At 34.5% G+C, this 18,863-nt stretch overlaps 1 long non-coding RNA gene across 7 annotated transcripts in view; it reads left to right on the top strand.

Moving 5' to 3' along the window:
• Positions 1–18,863, top strand: part of LOC122237849 — an 88,146-nt gene that overhangs the window by 56,799 nt on the left and 12,484 nt on the right. For 5 of the 7 annotated variants that reach the window (XR_006216536.1, XR_006216535.1, XR_006216533.1 and 2 more), the window contains one exon: positions 17,650–17,756. The exons of the other annotated variants lie outside the window; for them this stretch is intronic. This is a non-coding gene — a long non-coding RNA (uncharacterized LOC122237849). The remainder of the gene's footprint in view (positions 1–17,649; positions 17,757–18,863) is intronic. 7 annotated transcript variants of the gene reach the window in all.

Here is an 18,863-nt window from a genome sequence, read left to right as displayed (position 1 = left end):
CTCCAACTAGCACTATTTTTTATAACAATCCTTCAGAATATCAACTCAGTTTTACGTGTTCTATGCACTTTACATGTATTATTTAATTTTTACAACAATCCTTCAGAATATAAACTCAGTTTTGTATGACAGGAAACTGAGACATAAGATGCCATATAACTTGTCTATGTTCATAATTAGAGGAAACAGGATTTAGCAGGCCATCTGTCCCTGCAAAAAAACCATACCTAATTTCTTTACTACAGTGCTTTACCACTTAAATTTTGTCCTCAATTTATAACCTGCTATTAAGATAAAAATATACACACAAATAAAATACATATCCTATAAGAACAATTTAAGACTATGCAATGCTTAAAATTTCCAGGGTTAGTAATTTTGAGCTTACTAATATACTCTGGAACTGGATGAGTTCCTACTGACCACTGTGCAGAGTCGTCTGATAAATACCAGAAAACCCTCAAAATGTTCATCTTAAAGGAAAAATAAATACTTCTATTTTTGTAAGTACCTATTAAGATAAAACCACTACCAACTTGAACAACTTTATGAAGTCTCATTGGGAAATGCTGAGTTGGCAATGGAAAAAAATGCACGTATTTCTTTTTTACAAAACAGGCTGCTGTACATGTGTGTTTCTTTGTTCAAGCTATTTCCTCTCCCCTGAAGGCCTATATTGCACCCCTTCTTTGCCTTATTAATGTTTATCAATCTTTTAAGAATATGTTTCTTCCTCATAGTCTTATCCAAACCTCCAGGCTAAGCCCCAGTATCAGGTTTCATCATTTACTATATTTACTAAAAATATTAGTTTCATGACCTTACCCTGTTTATCCTTACCACATTTTACCAAAATTATCTATTTCCTTAACTATTCTAGATAATAAGTTTCTTTAATGTATCAATTGGCAAGCTATGGCTATTGAGCAAAACCTAGCCCATTCCTATTATTATAAAGTTTTATTAAACAGTCATCTCTCTCATTATATTATATACATATATACATATATATATACATACACACACACACTTTTATTACTTTTATTACTGACAACACCTTTTCACGTGGTCCCCCAATATTGTAAAGAGCTGAAAAATATAAGGAAGCAAAAAAGAGTATTTGCATATCATATCTTCCTTGATAAAGTGGAAAGTACACAGAACTAGGTGGTCGAAAGACCTGGATTCTGACTTATCGCCCCCAGTTACAACACACAGAAGCTTGGACAAGCCATTTTGTCCCCCCCGGGGCCCACAACTGGATCACCTGCAAAAGAAGGTTCTCCCCTCCCTGTTTTCATAACAGCACCATCAGAGGAACTACAATAATGTAACAGATAAAAATAATTATCTTCCTTAACTCATCCCCCACCCCTTCCAACTGCCCTTGGAGACTTCAGAGGCAACTCTGCAGATGACTCTGAAGCAAGTGTTTGAAAATATAAAGTTACAAGATTCAAAATGTTGCCCTTTCCTCCTAAATAGTTGTGTTGCCATGTCAGATCAAATAAATAAGGTTGCTAAGAGATTTGCCAAAAATTGACTTTTCTTAGAGCACTCCAATATTTCTTTGAATGGGTTGCCAGACTGAGGACACCACAGGGCACCCAGGTGGCTCAGTCAGTTGAGTGTCTCTGACTCTTGATTTCGACTCCTGATGATCCAGCAACTAGATATAGCCTATGGTAACTAAAGTCTGTCATTTCCTGACTAAACTGACCCCTTTTACACTAGGGTTACAAATAAATTCTATTATTTCTTTGTGGTTTATGTAAAAATGGTGGAAGGTATTAATCCAAATGATGACACTTCATATATTTTGTTACTTTCTCGTTATAAAAATCTAATTAAATATAGCTCCAAAATACGTAACTGTTTTCTCCCCCATTCACTTGAAATAAGACTGTGTTTTGGAATTCAAGATGTTTGTAGGTTACTGCATTCCCCTCTGCTTTTTACAGCATCTCTCCAAGCTTGACATACTGCTTACCTGCTTTTCCAGATCATTAATGTGATTGTTAAATAAGGCTGGGCTCAGTACCAATCCTAGAGGCCTCCTGCTGGACAACTGCTCTAATTTGATATCCTACCATTTATCATTACTTATGTTTGCTGTGCTTCAGCCAATCTGTGCTTGGCCTCACAACAGAATCTCTATGATTCTTGGTAAAGCTGACTGTGTGCATGTATTCACATTGCTAAGGCCAGAGGCCATGGATTCATGGTCCAGTGGTGGATAATTTTTATCTGTACATTGCTGGAAAATGTTTTTTTAATAAAAATATTCATCTCAAAATCTTAAAAATGAGAATTTGTAAAAGTAAGTATTGCAGAATAAAAGCTGCTAACCAATCCTCATCTGTAAATTAAGAGTTAAAACCAAATTTTCAATGATTTGCTATCTATCGACACCAAGTAAATTACCTAACACTTAAGACACCAAGCAAAGCAACTAAAACCACCCCACCTCCCTTGGTAAATCGATTCTCCATATGCCTTCTATCTTGATGAATGTCAAGTGCCATTCACTCATCATCCTATCCTTTTCACTACCTCCCCCCTCACTCTTCTCCTTTAACCCCACCATCAATTAACACTGGTAAGGAAGTCCTCTTAACCTAGGAAGGGTCTATCGCCCCGTTTACTATGATAACCTAAAAACAAAAATTCAATTGTAGGCGTACAAATTATTTGAGCCAATTATTAACTCTATAATCTCATGGAAGTTGCAAGTTACTTATCTTCTGAAATGTGTTATTCTCATCTGTAAAATAATGGGAAATAACACCTATGACAGAGACTATTGTGAGACCATTTTAAGATAGGGATCATTATTAAATCCTCAGTACTCTGAAACATTTAGGTGTTACATTACATTTTGCTTTCCTTTTCCATACAAATCCCAGGTCTTCCTCCTTCTAGTCTCCCCTCTCTCCCTCTCACTCACAATTGTCTTTCTTTTTATTTTATTTTAATTTGTACTCTTAGAGAGAGAGAGAGAGAGAGAGCGAGCGAGCGAGAGCAAGCATGCAAGTTGGGGAGAACAGAGGGAGAGAGAAAATCATAAGCAGCCTCCACACTCAGCACGGAGCCCCATTCGGTGCTCGATCTCAGGACCCTGGGATCACAACCTGAACCAAAATCAAGAGTTGGGCTCAACTGACTGAGCCACCCAGGCACCCTGTTATCTTTCTTAATAATAAATGAAACTGTCATTTCCTGCTCAAAAATATTTTATTACTACTTATTTTACTTATTACTAGTTATTTTACTAGTTTCATGGAAAATATTATCTACAGTCCAGAAAGGCATCTTCTCTGAACCCACTTCCTGAGAATAGAATATCCTTTCCCACTTCTGGCTATATCAACCCTTACATATTTACTCAAAAAATTGACACTTCCTTTCTTGTTCAGAAATAATCTTTACTTTCTAAATTTCCAAAGCCTTAAATTAATTATGTTTAGCTCCTAGAATTTACCAGACACTGTTTATAGAAATGAGGATACAGCGAACCAAAATAATCTTGATGAAGACAACAGCATTTATTTATTCTTACATCTATCAATTCATCTATCTTATTTACTTACATCCAGCCACTTGGTAAGGGTTGAAAAAGATGAACATGTGTGAATCATTAGTGGCTAGATAGGTCAAGAGGATGGGATTCTTAGAGTACAGTTTCTAATGACCATTTATAGCTCCAATGTAAGTAGTTCCCTATAGGCCATAAAAGGTTAGCTACAGACATAGTCCTAGAATAAGGTGATATTAATAAAAGCTTTGACTTGGGGTGGCACAAATGTATTCACTTAAATGAATAACAAGGTACTAGCAATGCTTTATTTTGCTATGTCAGTCTCCTCTCATTCCATTCTCCAATGCTGGAGTGATCAATCTTACCATCTCTCCTCAAAGCTGAGAGTATGGAAAAGGAACAGCCATTGCTAACCACTTGAGCTGAAGAAACTAATCCATCTTTGTCATTATTCCTAATAAAGCATAAAATACATAACTGAAAAACGCTGATGCATGTTAAGATTATACAGAACAAATTAGAATATACCTTACAATATAAACATAGAAAATAAACATCATTCCTGCTGTTTCACAATGGCTCTTGTAATCATGCCAATATTAAACCTGCATCATGAAGGATTCAGCACTCTTACATACTGTCCTTCTTCACTGAAGCCACCCCCTTCAGTCAAGTTGGTAATATTCTCATCTATTTATTACAGTTTCATCTGTTACATCAATGCCCATTTCATAATTCACAACTTGCATTAAAAAAACCACATGAATCCTACTATCCCTATTTCTCTGCTTCTCACAATGTTGTCTGACAACCTCAAAGACTTCCCAGCCAAGTTTTCAAATTAACCACTTTCCACCTTTTCTGACTTGTCCATCTTATATTTGCTTGTCACCATGTCACTGATATGCTGTCCTACATATCTGCTGTCTCTTCCAACCAATCGTAGAATGACCTCAAACATCAGAATATGTTTAAAAATCCCTTTTCCATCTATGGCTTGTGTCATGAATACTCTAAATACCTATTTGTCTTATTCTTATCCCAGAGCTCAAGGCTGCTAACCCACAAAGGAGCCCTGATTACCTCAGTGAGGAATAAGATAAAGCCCCAGTTAGTGCTCAAGGGAAGGAGCTTCTTCCTTTATTCCACTGATTCTCACTGAATCACTGCCAAGCAATCTTCCATAGGCCAGAGAGAGCTCCCAAAGCAAAGGGTGTGATAGGATTCCTTGGATTTTTCATATCTAAAAACTCATGTTCTTTGCACCGCACGAGTAGTGCAGAGGAACCAAGTAATATACATAGGCTTGCAGTTGTAAAGATAGGAATTCATGAAATACATCATCACAAACAGGTGAGCCTTAGGCAAAGCCAATGTCCCATAAAAGAATGTTGATATAATCTGAACATAATTACCAGCTTGAAAGTGAAGGAAAGATTATTTGTGCTTAAAGAGTTTTGAACACAAGAGAACTGAGTATTGATCAGAAGATAAGGAAAGTCTTCTTGCCAAGTATATGTTTTAAGGAAAAGGTATTTGAGCAATATTACAATTCAAAAAGGAAACATTTATTCACATGAAAGGTTAAAGACCTTATTGCATTTGAATTAATGTTTCAGTGGTAAGAATAAAACAGTTTGAAGGAAAATAACATCAATGTTGTTACAGCCAGTAAAAACCATGATACACAGTACTTCATCACATTCTAGAAAATATTATTTCTGATTTGCCCATTAAAAGTCTGTATGCAAGTAATTGGGGCTAATGGAGAAGATAATCAGAATCAATGTCAAAGGAACCCAGTCTCATTCCTCTAAAATGAGCTTGTCTCCTGCTCTGGGAACTATCTTCAGGCCACTTACAAGTAGAGCATGACACGTAAATTGAGGAGACCTAAATCGTATTGTCTTGTCAGGATCTATCTTCTATAAGCCATTTAATCTTCACAGAACCGGGCTTGATTTATAAAAGGAAAGGATTTGATTATAAAGCATTTTAAATTTAGTCTTAAGAGACTTTTAAAATGCAAAATTTGTTGACGTGTTGCTTCTGTGTGTTTACTTTTGCTTGCAAGACATCAATTCCTGAAATAATAATTGTGGGGCATCTACTGTATTTTAGGTATTATATTGACAATGATATCTTAATCTTTCCAACATCTCTATGAAGTTACTCTTAATATTTCCATCTTATAGATGAGGGAGACAGCTCTAGAATTTTCCTAATTAGATTTTATCTTCCATTCAGGGAGATGTCATGAAGAGAGAGTCTGTAATCATGGAATTCACAGAACTAAAATTGTAATCTTTCTGAAAATCCTACTCTCCACATAAGTACATGATTGGTCAGTAGGAAGACCAGTTTCAGCTGGTGGAACAGGAAACTTAATAGCTTAGGTGAATTGCAAACAGCAAGTTTTCAAAAAAATAAGTTTTATATTAGATAATAAGTAATTTGGGGGCACCTGGGTGGCTCAGTCATTTAAGTATTCAACTCTTGATTTCAGCTGAGGTCACAATCTCAAGGTTTATGAGATTGAGCCCCATGTCGGGCTCTGTACTGATGGCATAGGGCTGCTTAAGATTTTCCCTCTCCCCCCTCCTCTGCCCTTCCCCCCTTGCACACAAACTCTCTCAAAATAAATTAAGAAAAATCTATTATAGATAATAATAAGTAATTTAGCTTTAGGCTAAGAAATTATTGGAATTTCAAATCACTAATGGCTAAGACTTCCTTTGTACATGCTATAAAGAGACAAACTCATATAAAATGGAATTACTGTCAGAAAACACAAATAATCAATTTTAAATTGTCATAAAATTATAGACTATTAAAGGATTTCAGAAATCATTTTATCCAATGTTCTCACCTATAAGTGAGCAAATTGAGGCCTGCTTGGGATTCCCTCTCCCTCTTTCTCTGCCTCTCTCTCTCTCTCTCTCAAAATAAATAAACTTAAAAAAAAAAAAAAAGAAAGAAAGAAAAGGAAGGAAAAAACAGAGTCTACTTAGCAGGGACACACAAGACAGAGGGTAGAGTTATTTAAGAGGAGATGGAAAGTCAGGCATAAGGTGCAAACCACAGCATTTAGAAGCCTATTGTGGTGACTAATTTTATATGTCAAGTTGACTGGGCCATGGAGTGCCAGGATATTTGGTGTCCTAATATGTGCTTTAATATTATTAGGGGTATGTCTGTGAGGGTGTTTCCGAATGAGATTAACATCTTAATGGTAGACTGAGTAAAGCAGATTGCCCTCATATGGGTTAGTCTCATCCAATCAACTGAAGAAACTGAAGAAAAAATTTGCTCATTCTACCTGACTGTTCATGAGTTAGGACAGCAATCTTGTCCCGCCTTCAGACTCGACTAGAAATGAATTTCCACTATCAGCTCTCCTGTTTCTTGGACTCAGACTCTGATGGGAATGTGCATTGTCAGATTCCCTGGTTCTGGACTTCTCAACTTCTATAACCCCAGGACACAATGTCTTATAATAAATTTCTTTATTCATGCATGTGTGTGGGCGCACACACTCTGGAGAACCCTAATCCACCTATTTAAGAATTTTTTTGTTTTTATCTTTATGGAAAGAAAGAGGAGATAAGAAATTTTTGAAATGTTTAAGCATTAGAAGTAACATACTCAAATCTGCATTTTGAAAAGATTGTTATGCTTGCAATTCATACAGCCAGTCTGAAAATGCCCAGGCAGGATAAATGATGACCCTTTAGGCATTCATGTTAGTGGTAACGGCAGTTTGAAGAGAAAGGTTCCCAGGGAGACACTGAGATCCATCTGAGGCCATGCATTTTTGTCATCCAACAGTGACAGTTCATTCATTTCTTGCAAGTTATCAGAATACTGATATCCTATTTGTATAGGTATTTGCAACAAGAAACACAGTAGGCCTTTTTACTTATTCAGAGGGTTTAAAACATGAACCACAAGTACATCCTCAAACTACTGTTTGATTGTTTCTAACTTACTGTCTTATAAATGGTGAAACAAGACAGACTGATTAGAATTCTATGTATCTCTTATGTGAAAATGACTTAATATCTACAAATGTATTCTCTAGAGTGTCAGCCACATAGTTTAGTGCTTACTAAAAGCACTTTCACCATTGTCTATCCTTTTATTCATGGTAAACACACTAAATTAAATATTCTGTTTCTTCTAGAGTAGATTAAAAAATTATTTCAGTTAGAATAGAAAAATATATATGTTATATATGTCATATATATATATATATATATATATATATATATGTAATACATATGTTTTTGCATAGAGATAAAGTCACTTGATCTCCTTCTCTCTCACACAAACATCCAAAATGCAAGGCATGAATTTGAAAAAGAAACACTGAAAATCAAGTATTACAAAGAGATGAGCGATAGGTTAAACTCTTCTAAGAATTTCAGAAATATTCATAAATAGTACACTTAGTTTATTATTCTCACATTGCTTTAAGACTAATCAAAATCAACATTACCTGTATTCCTATTCTAACCTTAATTCTAGTCAAGAGAAGGCTGCCCAAATACCACGTTTCCCCATTAACATTTGTATTATGCCCAAAATAAGACAAAAGAAAATTTTATAGGGGCACCGGGGTGGCTCAGTCAGTTGACTGTCAGACTCTTGATTGTGGCTCAGGTCATCTCACGATTCATGGGTTCAAGCTCCACACTGGACTCTGCGCTGACAGTGGGGAGTCTGCTTGGAATTCTCTCTCTCCCTCTCTCTGCCCCTCCCTAGCTCAGGCGCTCTCTCTCTCTCTCTCAGAATGAATGAATGAATGAATGAATGAATGAATAAATAAAGTTAAAGAAAAAGTTTCATATAACTGGAGGGCTTTGTTTTGTTTGTATCTCAGGGGAATATGTATTGTTTACAATTTTACAAATATATATTATTTACAAGTATATGTTATTCATGTAATTTATATTTTGTAAGTTATTTTTATATATTATGCATAATATATATAATCTAAAAATACTTTGGGACAAAAATATCATCAATAATAAATAATAAAATACGTAAATAATATATAAATGAAATAATCATAAATAATAAAATTATTTTTTGTAGTAATATGACTAAATATGTGTCCAGTACTTATTCTGTGCTAGACACTAAGTAGTTTGAATATATTAACCCCCATACTATCCACATCAACTCCCTGACACATTATTATTATTATCCCTTTACGTAGATAAGGAAACAGTCTCAGGGAAGTTAAATTACATGCTTCAGTTTTCCCAGTTGCTAAATAAAGAATAAAGGAGAAAAATAAAGACTTAAACTCTAATCTGGCTCCCGAGTCAGTCTTGCTAGACTGCTGCTCTAGGTCAAGACCGCAGTGTAGATTTAACCAACAATTCTGATTTTAATCTACATGTTCTTGGAATGTTTGATGAGTTTTTAATTTAACATATATATAATTTCTTTGTTCAGATAATTTTAAACACGTTTCTACTGAAGAGACAAGTAAGTGTGAAATAAAAACTATTTGATGCTGTTTCCATTGTTTAAAATGCTATACAGAAAAAATCCTGTTATTGTTTCTAACACTTCCATATTTTAGAGGGTGAATACACGAGCAGCATAGATTCTACTACTGCCCTTAACTATTCGCTTTTCCTTTCCCTATACAAAAATGATGTATCCTTTCTTATTCCATGTGATGTTTAATGCCCCTGTTGAAGTACTCTTCTCTCTACTGGGATTCGTTTTTCCAATGGGATATAATACATATGACTCCAAAAATAACTAGCTTCAAATGCCATAGTTTCATTGATCTAGTTGGCTTAGATTTTCCTTCTACCATAAAAATTGTTTGTCCTATTGACTCCTTTCATGCAGATATTGGAATGAAAAATACACCTACAGCAGAGACCCTCAGCTCATGTGGAACATGACTGAGAAATAAATTCTTCTAAGATAGGAAGATTTGGTGCCTGTGCCATGATGAAGGGAGAGAAAACCCAAAGCCCAGTAGCCTTCCTAAGTTGAAGACATGGAGCTGAGAGTCTGGGGTGAAAACAGTAGCTAGACTTTGAGTTCGAAAGAGGAGAGAGAGCTTCAGAGAGAGTTCTGAAAAACTGCAGAGTTCCTATCTCAGTGTGTCAACTAGTCACTGCAAGAAACTACCCAAGACCAGGGAAGGAACACCCAGAAGAGTAGATGTCAGTGCCCAGGACTCACACTGGACAGGGAATACCGCCTATTCTCACCAGCCAGAGTACAAACCCACAGTGTCTGAAAAGTAATAAAAAATTACTCGGCTTGCAAAAAGTCAGGAATGTACAGCTTATGATAAGGAGAAAAATCAATCAGCAGAAACTCGTCTATAACTGAAAAAGAATTAACAAAAAAGGACATTAAAAACAGTCATTTTAACTGTATTCCATATGTTCTAAAATCTATATGGAAACATGGAAGGTATAAAAAAATACTCATATAGATTCTTAAGAATAAAAACTATAGCATTTGAGATGAAAAAGTTACAACATAAAATTAATGATAGATTAGATACTGAGGGGAAAAAAAGATTAACAAACTTAAATACGGAACAATAGAAGCTATCCAAAATAAAACACAAAAGAATTTGTCATGTTAGATAAAAATTAAAAAAAAAAAAGTTAGGTATAACTAACTATGTGCTTCCTACAAATAATTCACTTTAAATAGAAAAGTGTAGTGGTAAAGGACGGGAAAAAGACACCACAAGTTAACATAAAGAAGAAAGCAGGAGGGGCGCCTGGGTGGCTCAGTCGGTTAAGCATCCGACTTCGGCTCAGGTCATGATCTCACGGTTCGTGAGTTCGAGCCCCACGTCGGGCTCTGTGCTGTCAGTCCAGAGCCTGGAGCCTAATTCAGATTCTGTGTCTCCCTCTCTCTCTGCCCCTCTCCCCCACTCACACTCTGTCTCTATCAAAAAAAATGAATAAACGTTAAAAAAAATTTTTAAAAAAAAAGAAGAAAGCAGGAATGGCTATATCAATATCAAACAATGTAAACTTAAGAACAAAGTATATTACCAAAGGAAAAAAAAAAAGACTATGTACCTAGTCACAGATATTCAAAATGCATGCAGCAAAAATTGATGGTACTGCAAAAAGAAATAGAAAAATCCACAAGTATAGTCAAAGATTCCAATACTGCATTCTCAATAAGTGACTAAACAAGGCAGAAAGCCGCTATGTAGCAGACTAGAACAATATTATCAACCCACCTGCTTAATTTATATTTAAGGAATTCTTTTTCCACTAAATACCTAAGTTGGAAAAGACGAAAAATTTTAAATCAGTTATCCTAGCCTTCACCTCAAGATACAAAAAGCAAACAATAAAGAATTAATTAAATCTAAAATACACAGAAAAAGACATATAATAAAGATCAAAACGGGGTGCCTGGGTGGCTCAGTCGGTTGAGCGGCTGACTTCGGCTCAGATCATGATCTCACAGTCCGTGAGTTCAAGCCCCACGTCGGGCTCTGTGCTGACAGCTCAGAGGCTGGAGCCTGTTTCAGATTCTATGTCTCCCTCTCTCTGACCCACCCCCGTTCATGCTCTGTCTCTCTCCGTCTCAAAAATAAATAAACGTTAAAAAAAAAATTTAAAAAAAAAGATCAAAATGAAAGTCAATGAAATAGAAAATAATATAGAATTTTTTTTAAAAAGCTACATCTCTCAGGAGATTAATAAATTAATATACTCCAGCCAGACTGATCAAGAAAAAATGAAGACGTAAGCTATTAATGTTAGGAATATGATAGATCACATCACTACCAAGTCTACAGATCTTAAAAGGAAAATAAAGAATATTATTAACAATGTTAAACCAATAAATCTGACAACCTAGAAGAAATGGGTAAGTTTCCTAAAAAACACAAATTGCTAAAATTCACCCAAGAAGAAATAAAAAACCTGAATAGTCCTGTATCTATTTCAAAAATCAAATCTGTAAGTAAAAATCCTTCCACACGAAAAAATAAAAATAAAATAAATTAAAAAAAAAAAAAAAAAAAAAAAAACCTTCAGGCCCCTGTGGCTTCACTGGTCAAATCTACCAAACATTAAGGAAAAAGACAAACAAAACAACATAGTACAAGACCTAAGTCCTCCAATTCCCAAACTTGGTAAAGGCATTCAAATAAGATTGCAGACCAGTATCTTCATGAACACAGATACAAAAACTCTAAATTATTTTAGCATATCAAATCTATCCATTGATACATAAAAAGGATAATACAATATGACGAAGTTGGGTTCATCACAAGAATGCAAGTTTGATTTAAAATTCTGAAGTGAATCTATGTAATCTACTAGATTAACAATGCTAAGGATAGGAAAAACATGTGATCATCTCAGTAGATACAAAAGAAGCATTTAATAAAATCCAGCATTAATTCCTGATAAAAATTCTCAACTAGAAATAGAAAATAAATTCCTTGATCTGATAAAAGGAGTTTATAAAACAAACAAAACAAAAAACCCTGGAGCTAATATCACACTCAATGGTAAAAACAACTGAATACTTTCTCCCTAAAATCAGAGTAAGTCCAGGATGCCTACTCTTAACATTTTTTGAGATATAACTGACATATAACACTATTTTAATTTCAAGTATACAACATAATGACTCAATATCTGTATATATTGCTAAGTGATAGCCACAATAAGTCTAGTTAACATCCATCTCCAAGCATATACATTTTTTCTTGTGATAAGAACTTTTAAGATTTTCTTAGCAACTTTCAAATATGCAATAAAGTATTATTAACTATGGTCACCAGACTGTAATTACATACCCGTGACACTTATTTCATAACTGGAAGTTTGTACCTTTGACCACCTTATTTTGCCCAACCTCTAGCCCCTGCCTCAGGCAACTACCAATCACTTCTCTGTTTCTATGAATTTGGATTTTATGCTTGCACCATTTCTATTCAACTTTGTACTCAAGTCACTAGGCAGTGATTTTAGGCAACACAAACATAAGAGTCATCCAGATTGGGGAAAAAAGTAAAAATGTCTTTGTTTATAGACAACATGATCATCCACCTAGAATATTAGATGGTATCAACAAAGAAGTTACTAGAACTAAGTGAGTTTAGCAAGATTGTAGGATAAAAAATGGATATAAAATCATAAGTTTCCATAAACTGGCAACAAACACTTGAAAAATAAAATTCTAAGAATCCCATGTAATATACCCTAAAACTTATAAAACTATTAGGAATAAATATGGTGGAAAATGTTAAAAACACTATAAACTGTAAAACATTTTTCAGAAAAATTGAAGAAGATAAAAATAAATGGAGACAGAGCCTGTACTCATGGGTAGGAATTGCCAATACTGTTAAGATATCACTTTCCCCAAATGGGTCTATAGTTTCAGTACAATGTCAATTAATATCCCAGCAGGCTTTTCTACAGAAATTAACAAAATCACTTAAAACTCATGTTTAAGTACAAAAAGCCTAAAATAACCGTAACAACATTAATAAGGAGAACCAAACTGGAGGACTAATGCTATCTGATTTCAAAGCATATCATAAAGTTATGATAACCAAAGCATATCATAAAGTTATGATAACCAAGATGATAGGTTTTAGAGCACATTGGTCAATGGAACAGAATAGAGAGACCAGAAATAAAACCACCTATATATGGACATTATTTGAAAAGATACAAAAGCATTGTATCTTTGTGGAAGCAGGATTATCTTTTAAACAAATGGTTTTGGAACAAGTAGGAAGCTGTATGCAAGAAAATGAACTATGATCTATCTTTTCCCATTATATACAACTTACTATGGCTTTCAGACCTAAAATGTAAACACTAAAACTATAAAAATTCTAAAAGAAAGCATAAGCTAAAATTTTGGATGAGGCAAAGACTTCTTAGGTACAATTCCAAAATGATCTTCAAATAATAATATTGGTAAAAATGGACACTGGCAAAATTATAAACTTATCATATTAGAAAGACACTTAAGAAAATGCAGACAAGCCAGAGAGTGGGGAAAAATTATTATATCACATAAAAGATCTATATCAGAATATATAAGTACTCTGAAAAATTAATAATAGAAAACCAGCAATCCACTTAAAACTTTCATAAAATTTTGGAAGAGATGGTTCACCAAGGAAGAGAGATGGATGGTAAATAGGCAAAAAGAAATATGCTTAAAATCATTGGTTATTAAAGAAATGCAATTTAAAACCACAATTAGATACCACTACATACATACTAGAATACCTCAACTAAAAAGATTGATCCTAGAAATCAGTAGTGAATATGTAGAAAAACTAGACCTCTCATACATTCCTGGAAGGAATGTAAAATAATAAATCCAATTTGAAACGGTTTGTTAGGTTCTTAAAAAGTAAATATCTACCAAATGATCTAGCCATTCTGCCCCAGGATATTTATCCAAGAGAAAAAATATATGTCAATAAAAATATCTTTACACTAATTTTTACAATAGATTTGTAACAGTCAAAACCTAGAAACAGCAGATGAATGAATCAACAGCTGTGGTATATATACACAATGAAATACCACTCATCAATGAATAGAAACTACTGACACACATTAAAACATGGATTGATCTCAAAATAATTATCCTAAGTGAGAGAAGCCAGACAAGTAGTATACACCGTATGATTCCTATTGTATGAATTTTTTAAAAAGGTAAACTAATCTATCATGAGAGTCTTAGTCACTGCCTAAGATACAGGTCGGGGAGAGGCAGGGCACAAGGAATCTTTGTGGGTGATAAATAGGTTCACTATTTTTTTTAGTTTTTCAACGTTTATTCATTTTTTGAGAGACAGAGAGAGAGCAGAAGTGGGGGAGGGGCAGAGAGAGAGGTAAACACACAATGTGAAGCAGGCTCCAGGCTCTAAGCTGTCAACACAGAGCCCAACATGGAGCTCGAAAACACGAATCACAAGATCGAGACCTGAGCTGAAGTTAGATGCTTAACTGACTGAGCCACCCAGGTGCCCCTAAATAGGTTCACTGTTTTGAAAGTGGTGATTATTTAATGGATATACACTTGGGTCAAACTTATTAATTTTTACATTTTAAATATGTGCAATTATGTTCCTATAAAGTTGTTAAATGGGAAAACAAAGCAAGATTAGAATTAGAAATTACACAGCTTCCCGCACTATTTAGAATAGAAACACTTACATTAAGCATATTAAAAACCACAAAGTGTCTCTTTTATCATTTTCAAATCACCTTAACACAAAAGGTTAAAGGTGTTTTGACTTCTTTTCATACAGGCATCAAGAAGGGTATATTCTCAAGAGTCCATTTTATTTTTAAATTTTTTAATGTTTAACGTTTAAAGAGATTCAGAGAGAGCAAGCGTGAGCAGGAGAGAGACAGAGACAGAGACACAAAATCTGAAGCAGGCTCTAGACTCCACGTTGTCAACACAGAGCCCCATGTGGGGCTTGAACTCATGAGCCAAAAGATCATGACCTGAGCCAAAGCTGGTCGCAACCGACTAAGCCATTCAGGCGCCCCTCAACAGTCCATTTTAGATTTTGCAAAGTGATACACCCATTTGCTCTCTGGGGCATATACCCTAAAATACATCTCCCTTTGTGTTCAGACACAGAATCTGTTTGCACCACCCTTAATAAACTAGGTATCTGATGTTTGCTTTACTTCAAATACTTTCATATTACCTCACTGCTAAATTCCATTATATAATATGCATGTAAGTTTTTATTTCAAATATTCATTCAATAACCATTTCCTGAGCAGCCAAAATAGGCAGGCACTGTTTTGGGTCCTACCTTGGTAATAACAAAGAAAATGATATGGTCCTTGTTTTCAGGGAATTAGAGTCTTTTAAAGGATGAATTCATGTAAATAAATACCTAGTGCCCTGTACTATGCATATGCTGAAGAATTATAAAGACAGAACTGTGAGAAACCAAAGAAATGTTCAGCCTGGTTCAAACCAAAGGTTTGATCAGGAGCTATCCGTGTGTGGGCAATGCAAAAATATGTTTTGTGGACTAAGTACCAAATAGGCTGTTTTAAAGACGAAGAGTTGGTGAGGCTGACAGATGAGGAAAAGATATTATATACAAGGCATATGGATGTCTCAGAGAACTGGAACCAAAACTAAGTATCATCAGTAAGAATTTGATGAGAATGTTTAACGTGTAATGTGCCATTGCTACAGTCTGACCTTTATCCTGAAAGTAGAGGAAAGCTTTTAAAGAATTTATGTAAGATACTGACATCACACCAATGCAGAGAAGGAATTTACACATTGATATTTAACCTTGGGTTCTTAAAACATAACAGAACTGTTACCAAAAAAGAGTATCAGTGGTTTACCCAAATCTTTTAAAGTATTGATTTACTGATGGCTTGAAAACCTAAATGTTTTCATATTATTGTCCTGTCAATACCCATTATCAAATAAAGAGATGGCCATAACATTTTACATAGGAATTCTCTTTTTAATACTTTTTGCATCTTTGAAGTAATCCATACGTAGAATACTGTTTTCCACTCCTATCTGTCCTCTATGTCATCATAATCTTAGTCTATTGCCTGGACAGTTCTGGGCTTTAGAGGAAACACTTTCCTGGAAACCTAAGTTGATTGAGAAAAAAAATTGTGCCCATCATCTCTAATTTCATGACTTTTCTCACAAGAATAAAAGCAGAATTATGCACAGGATAACCAGTTTTATTAAAGGAAAAGGATGAAACCTGAGATCCTTGAAAATACACAGAAGAAAAGCATTTGATATAGCAAAGTTTATTAGACTCATCTTTGACATTTATTCTCCCAAAGAAATAAACTTCAGCCATTTACTTGTTCCCTTGGGTTAAAGGTTCCTTCCTCTTACTTGTTTTAGTTAAGAGTATTGTTGATCCCTAAACTTCCACGATCAAATTCTTGAAAGAGATCAAACCTTAAAACGTCTCTGGTCAAGTCATTTCAAAAAACAGAAGCACAAAAACTCAAGTGCAATATTCCTTAAGGTGGTACACATTAATATCATCAAATATTTGGAGCATGCACAGCATAGACATAGCTTCAAGTTCTAAGAACAAGGAAACATTGGATCAACACTGCATATATAAAAAGTCTTGATACTTTGCAAATAATTGATAGAATATAAAATATTCAAAGATATTTCCAGTCAATATATGCCTATAGAAGATCCTGTTTTTTCTAAATATTAGAAAAATATTAAGAAACGAAGCTCTGATTTTTTATAGATGATTGAGTAAAACTCAGTCAAAATTAAAAGTTAATTCAAGAAGAGTTACTATTGGGCACACATAGTCCACAGGAAACACCTTGCCAATAATTACCTGAAAACATTTGTAGAATTAGCTATTTTCCATATCAATTGAATATTTATTGACTTTCTTTCTTATCACCAGATGCCTATAATCTTCCCTACAAACATCTTGTCTTTTCCATTTTTGTTCATATTTAGTTTTTGGCAACTGCAGCTTGTTTAATTATGTTGGAGCAAAACCAAATTTAGGAAAAACTGTAGATTACAAAAATTTTTCTTTGGCTTACCTCCCACCTGTAGTGTTTCATGGAATAACAAACAGCATTTCTCTCCATCAATGTCTTTCCTGGATTCCTGGAGTATTGTTCCCACATTCTCTTTGACTAAACTCTACTGAGGTGTTAACTCCTAAAAACACATGTGAATATTTCTATGGGGTTTTTGCTTTCTTGATAATAGGTTCCACTGTGAAAAAGACAGATATGCAGTGCTCATGATGGCAGCCACATTCATTATCAAAAAGTCAACTCTGTTTTTGAGGGTACATAGAAAGTGTCTTCCAACAATAACTTGATCATTCATGAATTAAACCAGCATTCATGTTTAAAGAAAGTAAAATGAAAGCATGCATATTAAATTTGTGCTATTTTCAGTTAAAAACATTTTGCCCACGAATTTCTAACTCTTGCATGTAATCTCCAGTTATGTTCTCGTTATAGTATAAAATGTATAAAGGATGGGTAAAAGGGAGTAACAGTAAAAGTTCTTATGTGCATAAGGATTAGGTATTTTACTTCTGAACACAGGTCACCCATTGTACTTCGCATCTCACCTGAGGCATGCTGGCCACTCCGGTCCACCAAATGCAGTTCCCTTGGGACCTACGCTGAATGGACACTCAAGGTCTCATGAGGTAAAAGGCTAGGACACTTGCTCTTTCTGACCAGGCAGTGCTGTGGCTGATTAATATCCACCCAAAGCCACAATCACCTTCTGATCTGAGGAGCAGGTGACGTAGAGATTCTGAAGTGTCTTGATAAATTATGCAGGCATATCAAACAATACACATAACAGATTAAAAAAATTTAGTTCACTAAAGTGGTTTGCTTTGTCCTTTTAAGAACTGAATCTAGATAGCTCATCGTCAATTACTGACAACTCCCAGCATGACAATGCTGAAAAATTAGTATGACATGAGTACCACAGAAGAGCTGTTTGCTTTCGCAGTGAAGTATTTGGGAAAGGAGAGAGGAAGGGAGAAATATAAAAAAGGTCATTTTAATAGTCTTTGAAATTTTTCTTTTTCCATTCTTTCTTCTAGAAGCACAAGACCAATTTATTCACAATATTCAATGCCTTTCCAACACTACATCTTATCCTAAGCCTTCCTTCCTCCTTGCCAATACAAATTATACCCATCTTTCAATCATCTTTTAAGACCCACATAAAAGGCCAAAATGATACCTGTTCCATAGTCCCATTTTGTAACCATCCAATCACCATGTGATTCCTCTGACAATTATACATATGCTATCTGCACTTAGAATATCTTTTCTGCTACAGTCTCAAAATATAATTGAAATACATAATTGTTATTTTGCTTTTTGTGTTTACCTCATCACCTTAACTGTTTAGTAATTCTCAAGTACAAGAACTTTTCCCATCCATTGGCCTTTTAGCAAATATTTTGTGTTTAAAAAAATTATAGGGAAAATGATTCACCGCACCACTCTGCTCAAAATTCACAATGTTAACTTGCATTACATAATACATGGGGATTTTCAAAAAAGTTACTTATAGTTTGTTAGACCACATATTGTTCCATAAAGAATTTAAAGCAATGAAAAAAAAAAACATTAAGCATGTATACATTTATCTTACCAATATATACTAATAATATATTAGCAATTAAAACTAAGATGCTTCTAAAACCAATATATTAAATTCAACACTCTTTAATTTTGTCCTCATCAGAGGAAAACAGCTGTTTCATGGGTTGTCAATGGTCTTTCTAAATTTC

The sequence above is a fragment of the Panthera tigris genome, chromosome B1, assembly GCF_018350195.1.
Source record: "Panthera tigris isolate Pti1 chromosome B1, P.tigris_Pti1_mat1.1, whole genome shotgun sequence".
NCBI lineage: Eukaryota > Metazoa > Chordata > Mammalia > Carnivora > Felidae > Panthera > Panthera tigris.
This window is presented reverse-complemented; position numbering and strand designations above follow the sequence as displayed.